This window comes from Monodelphis domestica, chromosome 1 (genome assembly GCF_027887165.1).
Source record: "Monodelphis domestica isolate mMonDom1 chromosome 1, mMonDom1.pri, whole genome shotgun sequence".
NCBI classification, from domain to species: Eukaryota; Metazoa; Chordata; class Mammalia; order Didelphimorphia; family Didelphidae; genus Monodelphis; species Monodelphis domestica.
The window spans coordinates 103,822,079-103,845,327 of NC_077227.1; the positions used below are offsets into that span (position 1 = coordinate 103,822,079).

The 23,249-nt window shown below is 36.7% G+C and overlaps 1 long non-coding RNA gene across 1 annotated transcript in view; it reads left to right on the forward strand.

Moving 5' to 3' along the window:
• LOC103103698 (uncharacterized) overlaps nucleotides 1–5,672 on the forward strand; it is a 31,776-nt gene extending 26,104 nt beyond the window's left edge. The window contains exon 3 of the long non-coding RNA XR_008913283.1: nucleotides 4,723–5,672. This is a non-coding gene — a long non-coding RNA (uncharacterized LOC103103698). The remainder of the gene's footprint in view (nucleotides 1–4,722) is intronic.
• Nucleotides 5,673–23,249: the final 17,577 nt, after the last annotated feature.

Genomic DNA, 23,249 nt, shown 5'->3' on the forward strand with positions numbered 1-23,249 from the left:
TAGAGAAATGATGAAAAAATTGTTCCATTTTGTGTCTCTTTGCTGACCTCCTGCCAGTTTAATCTATAAATGCTTTTAGGATGATGTGGCTCATTTGGGTTGCATGCTGAGGGTTTTTTTTGTTTTTGTTGTTTTGTTTTTTAGAAATTTTTTTTACTTTTGTTATTTTGGCTGCTTTTTAAGTTGATACTTTAATCAGGACAGGATAATTGGACCTTTTTCTTAGAGAACTGAATTTTGAAGGTGCCAAATTTAGGGGACATTGAGAGCATTCACAGTCCTTTAGTAGTAGCAAACCACCAAAAGTTTAACATGTTAATATAGGAAACAATGGGATTTTGGGCTGAATTGAATTCCTTTCCTGCCTCACCTTATCCTTCCCACAATAGATGACTATTTTGATGATTCTCTCTTTTCTTCCATATGTTTATATCTTGTCTTTCCCCTAAAAAATTAATTAAAACTCCCAATAACTGATTGGACACTTCATTCTTCTTGCTTTGAAGCCTCAGTAATTTTTGTCCTTTCTTCAGAAATTCCACACTTTAGCTATGAAAATAGTACTTATAAACTTCCAAAATCTTCTTTGAGGGTACATTCTGTTTTGTCCTAAGCCTGTTTCATCCTTGGTGACCAGCTATCTAATTGGTAATGACATTATGTCTTTTTGGGCTAAAAGAAGATTCAGATTTTTTTTTTTTGAGATAGGGAGCTTCTGTGTCATGATTTATTTGCATTGGTTAACCATCTGCAATAAATGTGACGAAGTCCATATCTTTTTCATTTTCATATTTTCCCTTTAGCATACATGGCTTGTTTGGTTAAATCAGATTGAAACTTTTACAATTATTCTGTCTTGATTTTTTCATCTTTAACTATTCTAATTTTTATTTCACCCTTTGTTCAAACTATTTGATGGTCTGGCTGTATGTGGGTAGCTACAGCTAATTCTGCTATGATTCCCACATTAGTAAAATAGTATATTAAGACATATTCAGATGTTTTTTGGTCATGCTTGTCACACACCATATCTATTATTGTCCAAATTTCCTCTGAGAGAATGTATTCATGATGTATAAGTATGTGGCTTGGGAGTCATCTATAGACCTTTGACTTCTTTCGTTTGTTGAACCTGAACTATATTTTTCAGCTATTTTTGCCAATCCACTCTGTGCCCTTTTTTAGATGGAAGTCACTGGGTATCAAAAGGCATGTAATATGAAGGTAAACCAGGGACTTTCATTTGCTGCTGTCATATTCAAGTCCTTCCCTCCTTATAACCTTGCTAGTTTCTCTCAAATACAAACTTCATTTACCTTCATGTCTACCTTCAAGCAAGGATAGACAACTTTATCTTTCCTTTTATTAAATCAGGAAAGGGAAGTGGGTAGCAAAAATATACCAGAATTCACCAAATATATGTATATATTTGACCCTTAAATTCTTGTATGAAGGATAGAAATGTTACTCCAAGTTCTTCATGCATGTATTATACTATGGTTCCTCTGTGGTTGATGCCTTGATATTTCTTTCTTTCCAACATTTTGTTACTTTAAATATTAAGGCAAAGCTTTGGCACTGTGGCCAATTTAAGGATCTTAGAACTCATTGATGATTTCATTAACAAGCTAAAAAAAATCTCTTTTTTGCTGGAGGCAATGACTCCTAGCTTTTGAAAGTCTAATAGTTTTATATATTTTACCAAGGATGGAATTTATAATCACAGGGCTAAATGGCGGTGTTTTTGTCCTTGATTGAAATGTTACCAATTCATTTTCTATAGTTCACAGCCACAACACAGTGAGAGTGTAGGAGGGAAGCAGATTAGTTTGGCCTGTAAAGGCATATCAGGTGAAAACTAATCTTAATATAATAACAACAACAACAACAAAACCCAAATAGCAGATTGGAAACTCCCTCACTAAATGCAGTAATTTATTATACTTTTGTCTCAAATTTTTTATTTCAAGAACTTCTTTTGGGGAAGAAAATTCAGTGAGTCACAGAAAAGATCTAGTCAGATGGGAGCAAAAGGGGAACAATGTTAGTCAACAAATTATGATTTTATGCAATCTGTGCACAATACCTTATGATGAGTGATAGGAGAAGCATAGAAAAGTTCTTTCCCCCAAGAAGATGATAGTTTAGTTGGAGACATAATGCAGGCATAGGCAGAAAGACAGTCATCAGTTTTTATCTGGCTAGGAGCCCAATGAGTACTACCAAAATGCTGAAATGGGAGAGAGTACTGTGTTTGGGGTATTGAGGGAGGTGGTGGGATCTGATGTGAGCTTTTAAAAAAGTGTATTGAGAGGAAAATATTCTAGGTGAATAAGAGGCATAAGGAAAAAGCAAAGTGGAATATCATAAAATCATAGAATTTATTGCTAAAATGACTATAGGATATTTTTAAAGGATGAGGTTCATTAATGAATGATAGAACTTTATAGATAGTCTTGGGCCTTGAATGCCAAGTAAAACACTTAGATTACTCTATAGACAATGGGGAACTATTAAACTATTGAAGTTTTTATGTTAAGAAAAATGGCATGATTTAGGAGAAACTTGCATTTCTTTAAAGGCAAGGCTGACAATATCACAAATAACAAATAGTCTCTTTTACAAGTAAAAGTCTCTTTTTTATAGTTTTACTTGGACATGTGTATTACATTGGTTTGTGTAGCTGGGTGGCACAATTGATAGAGTGCTAGGCCTAGGGTCACAAAGACCTGAGTTCAAATCTGGACACAGACACCTAAAGCTGTGTGATCCATGGCCAGACTCAGCAGATTTAATTGAAGATTCTGAGCTGGCCAGTTCTTAGGTGAACTAAGAGCAAAATGACCTCTGCAGTCATATCTATTTACTCTTGATTCATTATTGGACTTACAATTTCAGTTTTGTCCTGCAAATTAAGCCCAGGGTCTCAGATGTATTAGAGATGAAAGTCCATTTTAATTAAAAGATACTTCTTTCCTTCTCCTCAGGGAGAATGTCAAATATTCAATAAATGTCAAGACATTGCACATATACCCTTTATTGCAACTGGCTAGAACTGTTCTCTCCTCTATTTGTTTCTTTTGATCCATCTGGGAAGAAATGAAATAGAATCAGGAGATTAAAAAAAAAAGCTGCGTGACTCTGATCAAGTCATTTAAGTCCATTTACTTCTGCTTCCTCATCTGTAAAATGGGGATAATAGCACCTACCCACAGGGCTATTGTGAGGGTGAAATGAGATAGTATTTGTAAAGCACTTAGTAGAGTATCTGGTACATCATCCGCATTCTATAAATGCTTCTTCTCTTTCCCTTCCTTGTTTGGAAGTATCTGGGATAATCTAGTTTGATATCTTCTTTGATGCTTTAAGTGAATCAGTCCAGAGCATTCATTAAATGCCTTCTGTGTACAAAGGACTATGTTAGGTACTGGAGATACAGAGACAAAAGGGAAACAAATATCCCCAACGTCAAGAAGCTTATATTCTATTGCGGGGAGAAAACATGTACATATATGAATATGTACTGGGGGCAAGGACTGACCCTGAGATTTCACTGGTGTAGAGAACTCCCTAGCAAGCAGGTTGGCACCATTGCTGCACCTTCAAGACTTAGAGCCTTGCCTAGAGGACTACAATTAAGGGGTTTGCCCAGATTTACATAGTTCTTTTTGGTTTCAAGGTTAGATCTCCCAGCTATTTCTCTGTATATAAAGAATACATACATAAGATATATAAGGAATGGTGGGAGGGGAAGAAATTATAGTGAGGAAGATCCTGGGAGGTTTCATGTAGGTTAGTGCTTGAGCTGTTTCTTAAGGAAACTATCGATTCTAAGGCAGCTAAGCGGTGCAATGGATAGGGCACAGGACTCGGAATTAGGAAGACTCATCTTCAGGACTTCAAATTCAGCCTCAGGCACTTTCTAGTTGTGTGACTGTGGGCAAGTCACTTAGTTCAGTTTGCCTCAGTTTCTCATCTGTCAAATAATCTGGAGCAAGAAATGGCAAACCCACTCTGGTATCCTTGCCAGGAAAACCCAAATGGAGTCATGAAGAGTTAGACATGACTGAAATGACTACACCACAAAGTAATTCTAAAGGTGAAAGTGATGAGAGTTCATTTAAGGGACTGCACACATTGAGTAAAAGGAATAGAGAGGAGAGTTTATTGTCATTTAGGAAGAACAGTAACATCAATTGGGATGTGTTATAGAGTCAGTAGAGGAGAACATTATGTATAAGGCCAGGAAAATGGAATGGCACCAGGTTATAAAGAACTTCCAATACAACTGATCCTATAGGTGAGGCAGCCACTAAATTAGAGTTTTTTGAATAAGGGGATGACCTGAAAAGATGTGCTCTTGGAAGATTATGTTGGCAGCTGTGGGGAAGATGGACTGAGTGAGAAGAGACTTGAGCCAAAGAAAACAATTAGGAGCCCATTGCTATATTCCAGGTGAGAGGTGATATGGATTTGAACTAGGACAGTGGATGAGTGAGTGGAGAAAAGTGAATGGATGCAAAAGATATTGTTAAGGTACAAGGGACAATGCTTGGTAAATGAGTCAGTATTTGGGGTGATCGTCAATAAAGAGTCTTGACGATGATAGTGACAGGTTGAAAACCTGGTTGGCTGATGTGGATCTTGATAGGAAATAGGGAGTTTAGGGAGAAAAATAAAATATTTTTTGAAAGTGACATGATTTCTCTTTTGTACATGTAGAAGGAAGAATCAAAATTGGATCATGTTGATGCACAATGTTGGGACATTGTGGAGTTGTTTCATCAGTGTTAAAATTCCGCTACTTTTCCTTGAAGGTAATGTTGCTAGAAGTTCCCAGTCATATGAAGGGGAATAACTCTAAGCGTAAACATAGTTGTCACACTTGTTGTGGCAACAGAAACTCATCTAAATTGGACTGATAAAAAATTAAATAATAAATGGGACCTATCAACAGTTTGATGAATCCCTTGATTTCTGATGCACCCTGGCTTTTTCTGACAGAAATCACAATGGGTCAATTTATAGAAAACCAGTCCATATTAGAATTTACCACTCCTTCCACCCTGTTCCCTAGTTAGATACATGCACTTACCTGGTTCCAAAGTCCCAGATCTATCTGGGCACTTTAATTAGTCACAGCTCAAGCAAAGTATTTAAAAAGGGCTGTCAATATAATGGACTTGGATTAGAATTAGGAAGACCAGAGTTCAAATGCCACTTCTTTTTTTTTTTTTTAAACCCTTACCTTCCGTCTTGGAGTCAATACTGTATATTGGCTCCAAGGCAGAAGAGTGGTAAGGGCTAGGCAATGGGGGTCAAGTGACTTGCCCAGGGTCACACTGCTGGGAAGTGTCTGAGGTCACATTTGAACCTAGGACCTCCTGTCTCTAGGCCTGACTCTCAATCCACTGAGCTACCACCCAGCTACTCCCTAAATCCCACTTCTGACATTTATATGTACTAGCTGTGTACCCCTAATCAAGTAATTTAACTTCTTTCTGCCTCAGTTTTCTTATTTGCAAAATGGGAATAATAGTACTTACCTTATATGATTGTTGTGAAGATCAAATGAAATGTATATGTGTATTTATACATACATATACAAATGTATGTACATGAATATGTACACATAAGTATATATAATAATTTATATATACATGCATATGCAATAAGCAGGTGTTTGCTTATACCCACAGATTCAATCATCTCCCATTATGTCTTAGAACATATCCCCTGCCATGCTCAAGGGGAGCAGCTGGGTGGCTCAGTGGATTGAGAACCAGACCTAGAGATGGTAGGTCCTAGGTAGTTCAAATCTAGCCTCAGACACTTTCCAGCTATGTGACCCTGGGCAAGTCACTGAACCTCCATTGCCTAGCCCTTACAGTTCTTCTGCCTTGAAACAATACACAGTATTGATTTTAAGATGAAAGGTAAGGGTTTTAAAAAAAAAGTACATATCCCCTGCTAATATAGGGTCCTTCTGTATTTTTATAGTGCTTTAAGGTATACAAAGTGCTATTTCTTATTTTTACATAATAGAACTTTGCTTTTATATATATAATATATATTACTATATATCACACATAACCCTATATAATGTGCTATATACTATATATATTCATTTACATGCATACATGTATTACTTATATGCACTATTCCCACATATAGAGATGTTGATACATATCTATATCTATCCCTGTTGGCCTTAGGTTCCTCATCTATAGAATTTGCTGGAGAAGGAAATGGTAAACCACTCCAGTATCTTTACCAAGAGAACCCCAAATGGGGTCCCAAAAAATCAGACAAGACTCAAGGACAACAATTGCTATGTAGAAATTGATTTAGGATTGAACCCATTCTCCCTAGCATCCAAGAGGATATGTAGAGAGTGTGCCTCTGGCTATTCAGAAGAAATATCTGTACTTCTGTTCTTGTTTTATTTTCTTAGTAATTATCCCATTGTAGAACTAATTCCTGCTTATTGGTTAAATGATAATGGAGGTACTAATTGCCTAGGGGTATATACCACAAAATGAAGAGACTAACTAGCTGTTGATTGATATTGAGAAGAATACCCTAAAGGGGAGAATTTGAGCTGATAACAATAGAAAGAGCCCCTCTCTAACCCCTTCTGGGGTACTTCTAAAATCCTGAGGGAGACATGTAGCCTTGCACAGAGAGCCAGTTCATCTCTAGAAGTGGGAGTGGAGATAAGAATCCTCAGTTTCCATATGGGCCACATAACCATGTCTTACTTATTTTCCTGTCTTCCTTAGTACCAATCAACAGCATTCATTGAACCTCTACTAAGCCTATTAAGTACCTGATGCTGTGCTTGTTATGGAGGATACAAATACAAAAGTAAAAAGACTACTTGCCCGTGAGTGGTTTATATTCTGTTGTTGTTGTACAGCGTAAATCAAATACAGGCATGGATAAAATATAGAAGGACCCCCTATCCGAAGGAGATATGTTCTAAGACTTATGGAGGATGAATGAATCTACAGCTATAAGCAAATACTTGCGTATTGCATATATATATGTGCTCTTTCTCCTTGTTCTTGCCTGTTAGCTCACTGATCAGTATCCCAGAATAAACCTAAAAAAAATGAAGGTGAAAAAAAAATAAAAGTGAAAGCAGCTGTCAAGGTTGGACCTCTGGGAGGTTGACCAAGAGTAACTGAAAATGGGAAAGCAAAAGGGCCAATAAAAAGGTGAGCTTGTTGGGGAATGACTATTGTGTCCATCTGTCTGTCTATCTATCTATCTATCTATCTATCTATCTATCTATCTATCTATCTATCTATCTATCTATCTATCTATCTATCTATCATTGTGTATATCTATCTATCTATCTATCTATCTATCTATCTATCTATCTATCTATCTATCTATCTATCTATTTGTTTCTTGTTTTCCTTCCTTCCTTCCTTCCTTCCTTCCTTCCTTCCTTCCTTCCTTCCTTCCTTCCTTCCTTCCTTCCTTCCTTCCTTCCTTCCTTCCTTCCTTCCTTCCTTCCTTCCTTCCTTCCTTCCTTCCTTCCTTCTTTTCTAAAATGATGGTTAAATGAATGGATGGATGAGTGGATAAACAGATGGATGGCTCCTGTCATGGTCTAGCAGTGTGATCTTAATCGTCTCTTAACATCTCTAGATCTGGGTTTCCTTATCTGTAAAGTTAGATTAGACTAGATTACTTCTACAATACCTTCCTAAATCTGAATCTATGATCCTATGATTCCATGCTCTGGCTTGACACCTGGATTCCCTGAGCACTCAATATATTCTAACCTCTTATAATAATTATATGCTTCTTTATGTCTGCCCGACTTTCCTTATTCTGGCACTTGCTTGGCAATCCTGGCTCCATCTCATCATAGCTTAGTAGAGGTTCCTTTCACAGTGGTTGACCATTAAAAAAAAGTCTCCAAGGAAAATGGATTACAATTGCCTCTCAATCAGTCTCTGGCCACCTCCCCATATTCCATCTCTCTTCATCCCCAAAGCACAAAGTGTATAAATTACCCTACGGGTGACTTGATAAATAGCCAGTTGCTGCTTGGAGTAGTTGGAACTAGAAGCCAAGGTTTCTCTTAATCCTTGCTGAATTTTGATGCTTTTAGTAATTTAAGCATTCATACAAATACCAACTGCTGTGGCTTTGACATACAAGCCACAGTCAGTGCTTAAGACTAGCCACTTACCTGGGCTGTTAATTAGCATGAAAAAGAACTTTTTCACAGAAAGAGCCCCCCAAAACAGCTAGATACAATTTGACCATTTACTCTTCTTCTGTTAATGCAGGGCATATTTGAAATACTTTACCTATAGCTTTCCATGCTAATTAATTCCTCTGGCCCTTAAGCAGAGAACAGTTTCCATAACCACAGAGCATTAACACCTGTCTTTTCCCCAGTCAAGGATGCTTTTCTCTGTGCACATCTCTTTATTTTGTTAATGTATTACTACTAGCAAGGAGGATGAAATATTCAAACCCATGCACTTGTAAAAGTGCATTTTCAGAATCACATCCACCCAAGCAGAAAAACATTAGATTGCATTCAGTTTTCTGTATGTACCTTTGAGAAAGAGTGGTGTGGTAGATTTGGTAAAGCAATCATCCACAAGGAAGGGATTCCTAACCCCAAATCCATTAATTTTCAAAAATATAATTTTTATTTCTATATTTCCATATAATTGGTCTCCTTTGTAATCTTATATATGTTACTTATGGATTCAAAATATTATTCTCAGAAGGGACCTACAGGCTTCACTGGATTTGCAGTGGGGTCTATGACACTAAAAAAAAAGCTTAAGAACCACTACTTTAAAGGATCATCTATTCCCATATCCTTATTTTACAGATGGAGAGATGGAAGCACAGGAAAATAAACAATTCTGATGGTGATTCTGCCTGCCTCAAGCCTTTCCTCATTCTAAATCCATCCTCAGTTCAGTTACTAAGGTGATTTTCCTAAAGCAGGGGTCTGATCATGTCACCCCCTTCTTCTCCCCTTTTGCTGTTTCTCAAAGGAAAAAAAAACCAGCCCTCAGTGACTCCCTATTGTCTCCATGATCAAATAAAAAACCCTTCATAAACTGGCTGCCTTCCACCTTCCTAGTCTTTGTACACCTTTTTCCCTGTCCTGTATTTTTTGATCCAGTGACACTGGTCTCCTGGCTGTTCCATGAATAAAACACTTCTCTGGGTATTTTCTCTGGCTGTCTATCCCCCAGTCTGAAATACTCTCCCTCTTCTACTCTACCTACTGACTTCCCTAGTTTCCTTTAAATCCCAACTACAATACCATCTTTTGTTGAAGGTCTTCCTCAACTTCTAATTCTAGTTCTTTCCCTCTGTTAATTATTTAATACTATGTATAGTTTATTTTGTCCACATTTCTTGCATGGCGTCTCCTCCATTAGACTGTGAGCTTCTTGAGGGTAGGGATTGTCCTTTGTCTTTTTATATCCCAAGGCTAAACATAATGCCTAGCACAGAATAGGCAAGCATTGGCAAATGTTTTTGAGATTGCATGCCTAAACTGCAATTTCAAGTTGCTTGTGAGCCCCCTGCATTACCCCAGACAGCAGAGGGAGGAAATGCTTGCATTGGACAGCTAGATAGAGAGGAAGGGCATGCAAAAATGTCCTCAGATGCTATGGAGAAGAGGAACAGAGTAGCCCTCTCTGTGCCTCCACTGCAACTGGACTGTGGCTCCACCAACACAGGAATAGGCTCTTAATAAATGTTCACTGATGAACTGAATTTTTCTAAGATCAGATAGGTAATAAATGGCTAAGCATCAACTTGAAACCAAGGCTAGTTGTGTTTCTGCCCATCATACCCTGAGGTGGCTTATTGCAGCCATTTTAGGCCCTTTGCAGATAGAGATTATCTAACAACAGAAATCAACATGGCTTTCTTCCCTGTGTATTTCTCAGCTCTTCTTGCTATACCATTATGTATTCTGACCCATCTTCTTCACTTCTGATTGCTTGATGGGTTGCTCCTGTCTCCTAGTCCTGCTGACAATGGCCTTTGTGGTTCTTTGCCTCCCCAGGAATTCCTGAAGGGGTCACCATGATGCCCTGAGACTGAAGAGACTTGGTCTTCTATTGCATTCCTGGCAATGCATCAGTATATTCAATTACTTGTCTTGTTTCAGACAATCTACAACTGCCTCTGAAAAAGCATATGACATTTGACAAAGTCTCACCATCAGGATGCTTTTTTTCCCACTTTCTTTGTGTCTTTATTTTTTTTCATTCTCCCTGCATTTTTCCCTTTCCACAATTTCCTACCATTATTCCTACTTACAGTGATTTCTGTTACATTAAGTTATCATTCTTTCCTTGGTGAATCTTTGCATTATGCACTCAATTCTTCTGCTCTCACCCAGATAAACTTCAAAGTAATGTGAAAGCTAACCTTAATTGGGGATGCAGTTTAGTATCTAGAGTATTAGGTGGTTTGTCTGTGGATAGAAGTGCTCATCCTCATTTCACATAAAATTCGGTGTGGCCAGAGGCAAGTCATTTTGTTTTCCCCCTTCATTTCTTTACTGTAAAATGCAGGCATACTTGCCTTCCATTGCTTCTACAAAGCTTTGGGGATGAATAAGATTATAGAACCAAAAATTCGAGAGAAGGAAAGCAATGAAGGAGTCTATTCAAGCCCTTTCCTTGTAAGGATAAGGACCCAGAGAGAGAAAATCATGTCCCTAAGCATACTTAGGTAGCAGATGAATGGTGGGTAAAATCCAGGTCTTCTGATTCCTGAGCTAGTATTCTTCCTGTCACAATACCCATCTCTGATATTTTCCCTCTGTTTCCTATTTCTGTTTTTGACATTGTTTGTCCCCCATGCCTGTAATATATGACTTCCCCCAGTGGGATGGGTAGATGATAAAAAATTGTTTCAATAGTCATGAAGGTAGCTGAAGCAGGCTCTGTTCAGAGCTCAGAGTTTAATCAGACATCAAGGTTGCCAGGATCATCCACCATATCCCAGGTCATCACCGGTCTTTTTTGCTTTCTCTTGACACTGAACTTTAGTCACTCTGGAAGATAGTGAGAATGATGACTTTATGTAACTCTGCCTCACTTAAATCCAATTTGTGTGCCATTCAAGACGATACCCTGTGATGTCATTGGCCCTCTGAAAATTAAGAGTGAACAACAACAATCAATGCCATTCCCTTCTCTTTTTAGAATTACATTATGATGCAACTCAAGCTTCATCTTCCCAATCACCACCAGTTGCTGATGACCTCCTCTCTCTCCCCTCCTCCCACCTCATCATTTAAATCTATTTGGTATTTATTCTTTTTAAAATTGATATATTTTATGCATTTATTCTTGTATGTCTCTATCTTTGTACAAATTGTTTCTGTCATCATATTGTAGAGTTCTAAAGGACATGGATTCTTTTTGTTTTACTTTTTTATCCCTAGTCCCTGGTGCATTATCACCATTGTTTAATAAGTCCTTGTGGATTCATTAACTTTTTATTTCTTTCTTAAAAAAATTAAAACCTTTAACCTTTTCTCTACCAAGTATTGATTCCAAGGAAGAGAAGTGGTAAGGGCTAGGCAATTGGGATTAAATGACTTGCTCAGGGTCACATAGCTAAGAAGTATCTAAAGGCAGATTTGAATCTATGATCTCCTGTTCCAGGCCTGGCTCTCTATCCACTGAACCACCCAATTACTCCCCATAAACTGATTTTTGAAGCCACAGGAGCATTATATTTCAAGAAAAACTATCAAAATAACAGTAACTCTAATAGGCCATGTGACCTAATCTGAAGAGTACTGGGATTAGGGGTTCAGATCTAGGTTCTTGTCCCATTTTGGTCACTAACAATTCCATGACCCTGGTTAAGTCACTGCTTTTGTATCTCAGTTTCCTCATCTCTAAAGTGAGGAAGGTGTATTTTAGATCTGAACAGAAAGTTCCAGGTGAAAGATTCCTTGATTTTATGAAGACTTGACTGTAGAAACATAATACCATCTCATGGAGTGGTTCTGAGATGGAGCTTAAAGAAAAGTGAGTAAAATTTTTTCTTAGATACTATAAAAATTTAAAGGAGGCATTGACAGAAAATTTAGTCTCTAGCAACATAAAAAGAACTGAGCTTTGCAACTTGTTAACAGTAATAATTAAAAAAGAGAAATCACTATATTGAGGTTTCCTACATCCCAGATGAACTCCCTAGCTCAATCCTATGCTAGTCCTGTTCCTGAAGCAACCTTGAGATATCTTGGGGGTATCCTCTTTGTCCTCAACTAAATTAAATGGATATTTCATGTTGCTCCCCAGACAATTGTTAGATTCAGCTCTGTTTTATAGAAAGCACATTTGTAAAACTTATAGTGCTCTTTATAGTTGTGTCTGATGTGTTAAAAAGACATAGGAAAAAAGCCACTCAATAGCCAAATGGCTAGCCAATGGTTCTCGGAATTTCCAAGATCGATCTAGGATATTCTTAAACTTACAAAGACCAGAGATATTTCATCATATTCAAGTGTATTTTCCCTAAGAGCAATTATCATGTTATTTATTTATGGGTTTTTAATTGAAGCCTGGCTTCTGCATGACCATTATTTGGGGTGTTTGTCCTGTAGTGAGTGATTAGAAACCCAGGTAACCTACGGGACTAACTCATACTGCAGTTCGGAGGACTCACCATCAGTTTAGATGGGTACAGAACAAGTTTATTGCCATTTCTTAGTTATTTCTAGTCTAGTCTAGCATTCTAGAGGCTAGAACATCTACAGGGTCTTCAACTTAGTTATGTCTTAGGAAGGAAGATTATTATTTCATCAATGTTCAGAGAGAAAAGAGAAACAAAGGAATAGTTAGTCATTTCCCAGAATAAACAGTCTAAGATTTACTCAAGCTGTGTAATGAGTTAATAGTTAAGTCAGGATTAGAACCCAGTGCTCTTGATTCCTGTTATAGTTTCTCTTCAACATTACCTCCCATGTGTAAGTAGTAGCTTACATAAAATGCAGAACTCTGAGGTCTTTCCATCCCAGTGCTAAGAAATTTTGGACACATCAAGGTAGATTGGAACTATGTGTCCCTACCCACTCCCAGGCACTTAGAAGCAAACCCTAAATAAGGCAAGTTTAATTACTAGTCTTTTGACATACACCCCCATTTAAAACATTGATTCGCTCTAAAGATATTTGCTTCTGATGGTTAACACCAGTAGCAGATGTTCTCAGGATCAGAAAACAGAAGAATATGTAACTATTTATGACATGCTGTGATTTTACTTCTTAAAATTTGAGGTTGGATGAAATAAATGTGCAGAATATAAAAAAAAATAGATGTGTAGGAGAGCTTTAAAACTTAATCTTTAAAATACAGCCTCCAGATTCTGCTAGGGACTTGTTCCTGAAGACTAAATTAGGCTCATGAAAAATGAAGAGTGGGGAAAAAAATAGGAGTTAACATGATTTAGTGTCCCAAACAATGGACAGGAAGTTGGCATACCTGGGTTAGAATCCTGGCTTTTAGACTAAATGGGTATTGTGACATAGAGAAAGTTAATTAACCTCTCTGGGCCTCTTTGAAATGATAGGGCAGAACCACATGATCTCTCAATTCCTTTCAGGTACATAAACCTATATTTCTAAGATATGATGTCTTTGGGAAGCATAAAGTCACTTTGTATGCGGCCTCTGTTTTCATAAGTACTCCCACAGCAAGACTACAATCTCCTTGAGGGGGCTAAACTATATACTTTCTAAGATTCTTTCTACCACTAAACCCAAGATCGAGTATTCAACACAATGCAGTGAGGAGACAGTGGGGCGAGTCGCACTTATATACTGCCTGTCACATGATAGGCATTGTACAACGTTCATTTCAAATACCATCTCATTTGATTCTTATCCATGTTCAATTGTTTTCAGTCATTTCTGACACCATTTGGGGTTTTCTTGGCAAAGAGAGTAAAGTGGTTTGCCATTTCCTTCTCCAGCTCATTTTATATATGAGGGACTGAGACAGAGATAAGAGACCTGCCCAGGGTCACAAAATTAGTAAATATCTGAGGCTGGATTTGAACTCATGAAGGTGAGTCCTCCTGATTCCACCCTCAGTGCTCTATCCACTGTACTGCCTAGCTGCCTGAAAGAACCCCACAAAGTAAGTGATATTATCCACATTTTAATTGAGAAACTGAGGCAGAGGTTAAGTGATTTTCCCTGGGGTCACAGACATTTATTGTGTCCTCTATTTTTCACAGGTGACTGAGCTATAGGAGAGATATAATTTCTTTTATCCAAACTCTTAGGAATTTGCATGCATATTTATTACATCATATTCAATTTGATATGTGTAGGGAAAATGGGATTTAAGAATAAGTCATTCTGGCTATTAAGAGTCCCCTAAATTAAATACTAGACACAGGTTCAGGAATATGAGTTCCCATTTTGACAGGAATGACAAAAAGCTCAAGACTATGGACAGGACTCTGATTCCTCAAAGATTTATCTTCTGAGTCATACATGAGTTCCATGAGCTTTGATCTAGACTGGTAGAGGAAATTCTCCCATGTTGAATACAAATCACAGATCTCTGACATCCAGCATCTACCTCACAAGGTTGACATAAAAATAAAGTGAGATAATTTATGTAAAATGATACACAAACTTTAAAGTATATTATTCCCAGATATTATTATTATTATTAATGAATAGAAAATGAATTTCCAACTGTGGCATCTTTATCGCATGTTGGGATTTTCATAAAATTGGGAAAGATCATACACATTGCCTGATTAGAAACCTTGATGAACTTTTCAAAAGACCAGATAAAGAAGTCCAATTCAAAAAAGCAAATGTCATTTGGGGCTTTTCAGGTTGTATCTTTGACTACCATCCTACCATTTGGACCTGGAATTTTCTCTTCCCAAAGAATTGTCATGTAATTTTTCAATAGGTTAGTTTCTGTTTTTATTATATAAAGTTTCTGACTTCATTATATAAATACTCTTCAGGATAAAGACAAACCCTCAATTGGTAAGGAAAGCTCATGCAAAGGCTATGAGACTGACTTCTTTTAAGGATTTTCCTGGGTTAAATTTTGGGCAATTGTGTAAAGAAGTTAGGTAGAAATTCTTCTCTCCTCAACTCCAGGCCCCTCTAACCACAGGTAGACAATGGGACACATGGATTGTAGCAATTAGCAGAGTTAATGAAGAATGTGTTGATGTTTTGTTATTTTAACAACTAGTTAGGGATAATTCTTTCATATTAATGATGAATAATTAAAGCAAGGTCCATCAAGATGCTCAACCCCATATCCCAGAGCTCACTATCTCTCTAAGGTAACTGATTTCTGCTCTTGGGAATGGTTCTTTGCATATTGGCTTGATTCCAGAGCCCTGTGGATTCATGATGATGGCACATAATGTATTTTAGCTATTAATGGGCTATTGTCTGGTTTATTTAGGATATTGATATATGGCCTCTTTTCTTTACCTCCATAGTCTGAATCTTCCCAATACAGATTCTCATAGAAAGGTTTCAGAGTATGAAGGAACTTTAGGCATTCAACAAACTTGATTTTTATTGTGATTATGAAGGTTATAATTGGGACCCTTGTTGGAAATCGATTGAATTCATTTTTCACTCACTTATGTGTCATTAACTGGGTGGTACAGTGGAGAGAGCACTGGTCTTAGAATCAGGAAGCCTCATCTTCATGAGTTCAAATCTGGCCTCAAACACTTAATAGCTGTATGAGCTTGAGCAAGTCACTTAATCCCTTTTAACCTCAGTTCCTTATCTGTAAAATGAACTGGAGAAGGAAATGGCAAACCACTTCAGTTTCTTTGCCAATAAAACCCCAAATAGAAGCACTGAGAGGTGGACATTACTGAAAAAAATATACAAGGCACTAGGGATATAAAGATAAAAATCAGATAATACCTCCCTTCCAGGCACTTGCATACTACTTTGGGGGCTATAATTTGTAAATAAATCTAACATAAGTACAAAATAATAAAAAGAATTCCAGGAGAGAGAGTGATAATGACTAGAGATGAGGAAAGACCTCATGAAGAAGGTAAACTGCACTTTGAAAGAAGTTAGAGATTCTATAAGGGGGGAGGTGATAAAAGAGTGAAGCTCAGACATGTAGGACTATGTGTTCAGAAACAGAAATAGGATCTAGGATGAAGTCATATGGACAACAACTAACAGATCAGTTTTGAATGGAATAGAGAACACAAGGAGGGGAATTATACAAAACAATACAAGCAAGTTAAATGGGAGTCAGACTGGAGGGCTTTAAATTTGGAAGATTAAAAATTAATATCAAAAATACTCCAAGTATTATATTTAATAAGATTTATTAATAATAACTTGAATCAAAAAGGGAAACAAAAGGCTAGAGGAAAAGAGAGAGTTCACCCAGCCATAAACATGGGAAAGAGGGAGGTGGCAAGGCAAAACATCCAACTATATACAATACCCAAGCACACAATGTGTGGATGAAAGAGGAAAGGGATACTGGGAGAAGTAGTTCAAAAGTACAAGATTTTCTAATTACACAAATTCCAAGCTAAGGATGTGGTATTTCCCCCTCAGATTCAATAGGGAACAACTGATGATTTTGAAGAAAGGAGTGTCAAGGTCAGATTTATATTTTTATAAACAATTAATTTGGGAGTTATATTGAGAATAGATTGAAGTAGAGAGAGACTAGAAATAGTAAGATGAATTGGGAGGCAATTGTCTAGAAAGTAGGTAACGAAGGTCTGCCTTAACTACTATAGAAGGAACCACTAGTGAAGATCAATTACTCTTTAGATTTGTTAGATTATTTTAAATGGAGGGTTTTGTTGTTGAGTTTTTTTTTCAGTTGTGTCTGGATCTTCATGGCACCATTTGGAATTTTCTTGGCAAACATACTAGAGTGGTATGCTATGTTCTCCTGTTAATTTTACACTTGAGGAAACTGAGGCAAACAGGGTTAAGTGACTTGCTCAGTGTCACACAGCTATTAAGTGTCTAAAGCCAGATTCAAACTCAGGAAGATGAGTCTTCCTGAAGCTATGCCCATAATCCATTGTGCCCAAGTGGAACATACTGAGATCCACATCTGGAAGGTTGGTTTGGTGCCCCTTCATAGCAACATTAATATTTGACTGCTTAGTAAGGTTGCCAAGGAATCTTTAAACACAGAGTGCTTCAAATCCTTGGTCCTCAGAAATGAAGTAGGGATGGCTGACTTGAGACCAGCTAAACATCAAGCTGCTTAGAGGATTTCTTTGAAGTATTAACCTTTGAAAATTAATGGTGGTATCCCCAGTCAGCAATCATTTAAAAAAATGTTAGACAGCAGATTTAAATGGTGCTGAACTTTTAATGAAAAAGTACTCAAAGCAGTCATGCTCAAACTTTTTCCTTTCCTTTTTTTTTCTTTAAATAAAAAGTCCCTTTCTTTGTAAAGGGCATGACAGGACCTCAGCAGAAGGAAACTGCTAAGGAAAATGACGTTTTAGGAATTTGGGAGAAGTCATTTTTGAAAAAGTCATTTTCTGACTGAGAGCTCCCTGGAGGGATTGCCCACAGTCATTGGCAGTACAAATATAAGTATGCGGGGGAAGGGGCTGCTTGGAAATCATGCTGACAGAACTATTGGCTACCCATTCTTTTTACTGTTGAATCACTGAATTTCAAAGTTGAAAAGATATTTTAATGTAGCACCAAGCTCACAGAGCTGTTATGGGACTCAAATGCAATAATATATTCACTATGCTTTGCAAAATTTAAATAGCCATGTGAATTTCAGGCATTATCATTCCAGAGGCTCTCAAACACTACCAAGGCCAATCATATCTGGACTAGAATTTCATCTACCATATATGCCAAAGTAGTCACAGCATGTTTGCTTTAAGGCATTCAGTGAGGGTAGAGCATGCTACCTCCTGAAGCATCCCATTCCACTTGGGAATAGCTTTAGTTTTTAGTAAGTTTTTCCTTACATTCAAACTTCCATTTGTCACTTTACATCTTCCACACTCTGTCCTCAATTCACCATTCTGGGGCCAAGAAGAAGACCAATTCTAATCATCTGGCACATGACAACCCTTTAAATATTCCAATACAACTCTAGTGCCTTGTTGAGTCTTCTCTTTTCCATATAAGATACTTCATTTTTTTAAACCTTTAATCCTTGTAATATTTTGAGATCATTCTTCATCCTTCTCTTGCTCTCTTCTGTCAGTTCTTCATATTATCTATTTTCCTCCTAAAATGTATGCCATTCCTGGAAATTAACACAATGTTCCAGATGTAGTCTGAACAGGTTGAGTACCCCTGATTATCATCTTCTTAATCCTAGACTGTCAGCTTCTCATGGTATGACATAATTTCTTAAGCTTTTCTGGCTGGATTTTCTGTCAGATCCTTTCTCAGATGCACTACTGTGCCACCATAGTTCGTCCATCTGTACTTTGGATGTTGACTTTCTTGAACCCAAAGATCAGAAACTACATTTTCCCATTAATTTCATTTTATCAGATTCTACTCAGTGTTCTATCCTGTCAAGAACTTTTGGGATCCAGATCTTATTATGCAAAGGAAGATATCCAAACTAGGTTTTTAATCATTTGCAAATTTGGTAAACAAGTCAACTGTGTATTTGTGTAAAAGCACATTGATCATTAAAATATATATATTTTTAAATAGTTAGGAGCCAGGCAGTGATCCCTGGAACATTCCAACAGTAAAACCTCTTTACAAGCTGATAATCAATCTGTTTATGATTAATCTCTGGTCTGGCCTTTCAGCCAGTTTTGAATGTATCTTATTATACTATTGCCTTAGCTCACATATTTTCACATTTTTCACAACTATTGCATGTGAAATTTAATGAAATCTTTCTTAAAATCTAGGTAAATGGTATCTTTGATGTTTTCCTGATTTGTAAGGTGGGTTAAAATCAAGCTATTAAAGAAGGAAAGAAGGCTATATGAAATAATATGTTATAGATTTATATAGAGAGTTATATAGAGAGAGTTATAGAATTCAGTAATCCTGAATTCAAATCCCAGAAACTATCACTTAATGATTACTTGTCCTTGAGCAAATCATAGGACTTTAATTCACCCTCATCTGTAAAATAAGGAAAACAGATAAGCTGAAAGGTGATTTTTGATTACTTCTTTCTTTTCAAAGTGTTCACAAAACATCCCTTCAATGACAAAGTCTAGAATTTTGTTAGGAATCAAGGTCAGTCTCATTATCATTGTCTGAAAGCTACTTTTCTCCCAAATTGGGACATTTTTTTCTTTTCCTGTCTTAGAATATGTTCCATTCTTCCTAGTTTTTCAATGATTACTAACAATGGTTTGGCAATCACAGCTACCAATTCTTTTAGTACTCTGGGATTTTCTTCATCTCAGCTAGGTAACAAATTCATCAGAAATTTCTAGTTAATGTAGTGATTTTGAGTATTAGATACAGAATCCTTTTTGTTTTGAAGAGCAAAATTGACATCAAGGCCATGCCATAGGTAGATAGCCATCAGGACCAAACACTTATAATACCCTACTATGTTTACTATATAGGGCAGTAAATAATAAGCTACTTAGGATATTAAAAGGAGAGATTATTCTCTGTCTTCAATGAGTCTAGAGTTTGGATATAGGGGCAGGAAATATATATATATATATATATATATATATATATATATATATATATATATTGAGGAGCCAATAACATAAGTGAATTTATATTGAATTTAAGGAACACAATTAAAATATTTCTTGCTTATTATTAGTGAGTCTATGGGTTCTATCTATTCAAACACTGTGATGAAGTTCTATGCTATAAAATCAGTGTAATGTAGTAGAGAAAAACTCTGCTCTTGAAGTCAGGAGACCTTTGTTCATGCTCTGACTTGTATACTTACTATTGTGTGATTCTGGGTAAGTCACTTTATCTTCCTTATTTCTAATTAGCAAAATGGGAGTTCTAGTTGCCTTATAGGCCTGATAGGAGGAAAGTATTTTGTAGTCTTTAAAGTTATTTGTAAATGAGAATTGTTTTTAGCTTAATTATCCCCATGCTATAGATAATTAGCATCTATGAAAAAGAAAATTCACTTTGAATAGAATGTGTTTACTTGGGAGGGGGGGTCCAGAAGAGAGAAATAAATATACAATCCTTCATTTAAATCAGTTTCTTTTCTGAAAATCTACTTAATGTCTATTCCTGTGTGTTAGCTCCTGTCATGGAGTATAGTAGTGGGGCACAAAAAAACAACAAAAAAATTTGGTCATGCTTTGTCTGGAAAAATAAAGCAAACCCATATGGAGAACTCTTGAATGGTATAAAGGGAACACATGAACTAATTCCAAGTGGAATAGGAATCCAAAAAGAGGAAAGGTTGATATGGTCCAGAGTAGTTAAAAATCATTTTATGAAGGAGACATGACTATGGCTACCCTTTTAAGTATAAATAATGTTTGGAAAAGTGAAGAGTCAAAGCACAGATTTCTAGGAAGAAAGAACACCATAAGCAAAGACTTGGAGTTTATCTGTGTGGAGAGGAATGAGAAATAAAGTTGCCTAGGCAGTTTATTTCAGGTTAGAGATGGCCTTTTGAATCTGGGCAAAGGATTGTGCTAATAGAAGTAACACTAGATTTGATGTCAAAATATCCAGTTTTAAGTCTTGGTTTTGTTACTCAGCTGACCTTGGACAAGCCACATTGTTCTTAGCCTCAGTTTCTACATCTGTATAATAGGGATAATACTTATGCTTACCATTTTGTTAGGAATGGCATGTGACATAATGACCATAAAGACTTTGTAATAATAAAGCCATGTACAAGGCTCTTAAAGTTTTACTATCCCCCAGACAAGGACAACTCTCAAAGATGGTAAGTTATAGAGAGGTAGCCATTTTCTATTGGCAGAGAGTTTCCATGCTGGGAGTTAATTCAGATGAATAAACCATAGGTACAACCTTGCCTTTAAATATAAACCAAAATATTAAAAAAGGAAAAAAGTTTTATAAAGAAACATATAAAGGTAAGGTATGATAATGATGAAATCGGGAGCCATTGTAGGTTCTTGAGAAATTACCTAATAAAAATGGCATTTCAATGCCTCTAGAAACAGACTGATTATCTATCACAGCTAAGCTATTGGCAGATGTGAACTTTTAATGGAAGGCTCCCACATCTCCCCTTCGGGCTGTTGATGAAGGACTTAATGATTTTCACATCCTCTATCCATCTTTCCAGAGGGTTGCCAGCCATGTACTTGATAGTAGAAAGCTAGGGTTAGTTTGAAAAGCATAATGAGGGTTTGCAGAGGGAATCCTATTAGAATGTATATCCCTTGTGGCTCTCTCTCACATAACAAAACAGCACAAAGTGAGAGTCATTATTTAAACTTAAGTGAATAAAAAAGCAACCATTTGCTTTTTCTTGAATAACTTAATGCTGGTCCCACAGAGAGCCCAACTCAGATTTCTCTTCAGCTTTCTTGGCTGTGAAGCTTTTCTGCTATCAGCATTCTTTAGCATCCACCCTTTCATGGAGAAGCACCTAGCAACCTAGGTCTTCACTGATACAATATTTCCCAAATCCAATCTAAACTGCAGTAAGGTTTTTTTTTTTTTTAATTCTACTGTGCTTGTGAAAAGGTGCAGGATCATGAGCTACATTTTGAAATAAATTCTTTTTTTTTTGGCTAGGCACAATGTCACATCGAAGATATCCTATCAATAGGAAATAATAGAGTTTTGACACGCAGGATCCTGCCAACATATTTTATTCTTCACCTTCCTATTGCTTCATTCACAAAAACTGCCAGATAAGGCAAGCCTCAAGCCCCAGCTGGGAGAGCCAGACTGGGAAATAGGGACACATGTCAATTCCATTTGGCTTACCCATCAGCATGTCAAGGTTTGTGAGTTTCCAATGATCTGAAACTACCTGATTTGTTTTGCTAGCGAATGAATCCCAAACCTCCAGCTGTGCCAATAGAGGCAAGTCTCAGTTTAGTGATGGAATGAATTTGATTACCTAGAGACCATAACAGAGACATTCAGGACCAAACCTACTTGTTATGGTGGTTGGACCAGAAATCATTTGGATTATTGTCTCAGCAAATCATGTGGCTCCAGGGTAAGGGAGAGCTGGCAGCCCTTTTGTGGCCAAAAAGATTAGAATCAAAACAGGCATCCATTTTGGAGGTACATGTGTGTCTGAATAGGCATTTTGGTGTGGATTGTGAGCAGCATATTATGATTGGATGCAGTATAACATAATGGAAAAAGACTTCATTAGTTGTATGACTTTAAACAACTTGTACCTATCTGAATCTTGGTTTTCTTATTCCTAAAAGGAAATGAACATATATGAAGTAACATAAATGAGGATTCTTTGAAATTCAAATATTATGTAAATATGAATGGAATATACATTTATTAAATACCTATTATATGCCAGGTCCCATCTTAAATGCCTTACAAATATTAACTCATTTAATCCTCAAAATAGCTCTGGTAGGTAAGTGCTATTATGCTCATTTTTCAATGGAGGAAATGGGGCAAACAGAAGTTAAGTGATTTACCTAGACTCACACAACTAGTCAGAATTTGAAACCAGATCTGAACTCAGGTTTTCCTCTATACAAGTTGGGAATTGATGTTATTATGCATTTTGATAAACCATGCCAAAATGATTAGGCTTAGTAACAGCTAACATTTATATATGCCCCTGAAACATATTGGTCCTATGACCCTGGGCAATTCACATAGCTTCTCAGTGACACGGGTAGCTCTCTAAAACTGTAAGGCAGAATACATGTCCATCTGCCTTGATAGAAGAAGTTGCCTCATTGTAAATGATCTAAACTAGTAAAATCACAGGTTTCATTAAATCTGTATGTCTTTGTGTAATGTATATATATATAATATATGACATATAATATATAATGTATAATATATAACATATATGTTATATATATGTGTGTGTATATATATTTCTAATGCTTTATATACATTAACCCATTCAATTCTCATAATAATCCTGTGAGTTAGATGTTATTAGAACTCCCACTTTATAGATAAAGATCCTGGGGACCAGATAGGTTAAGAGAATGAACCAGGATTGTATGGATAAGAAATATCTGAGGTGAGATTCCAAGCCTGATCTTCCTAACATCAAATCAAATGTTCAACTCATGGTGGCACCCTACCT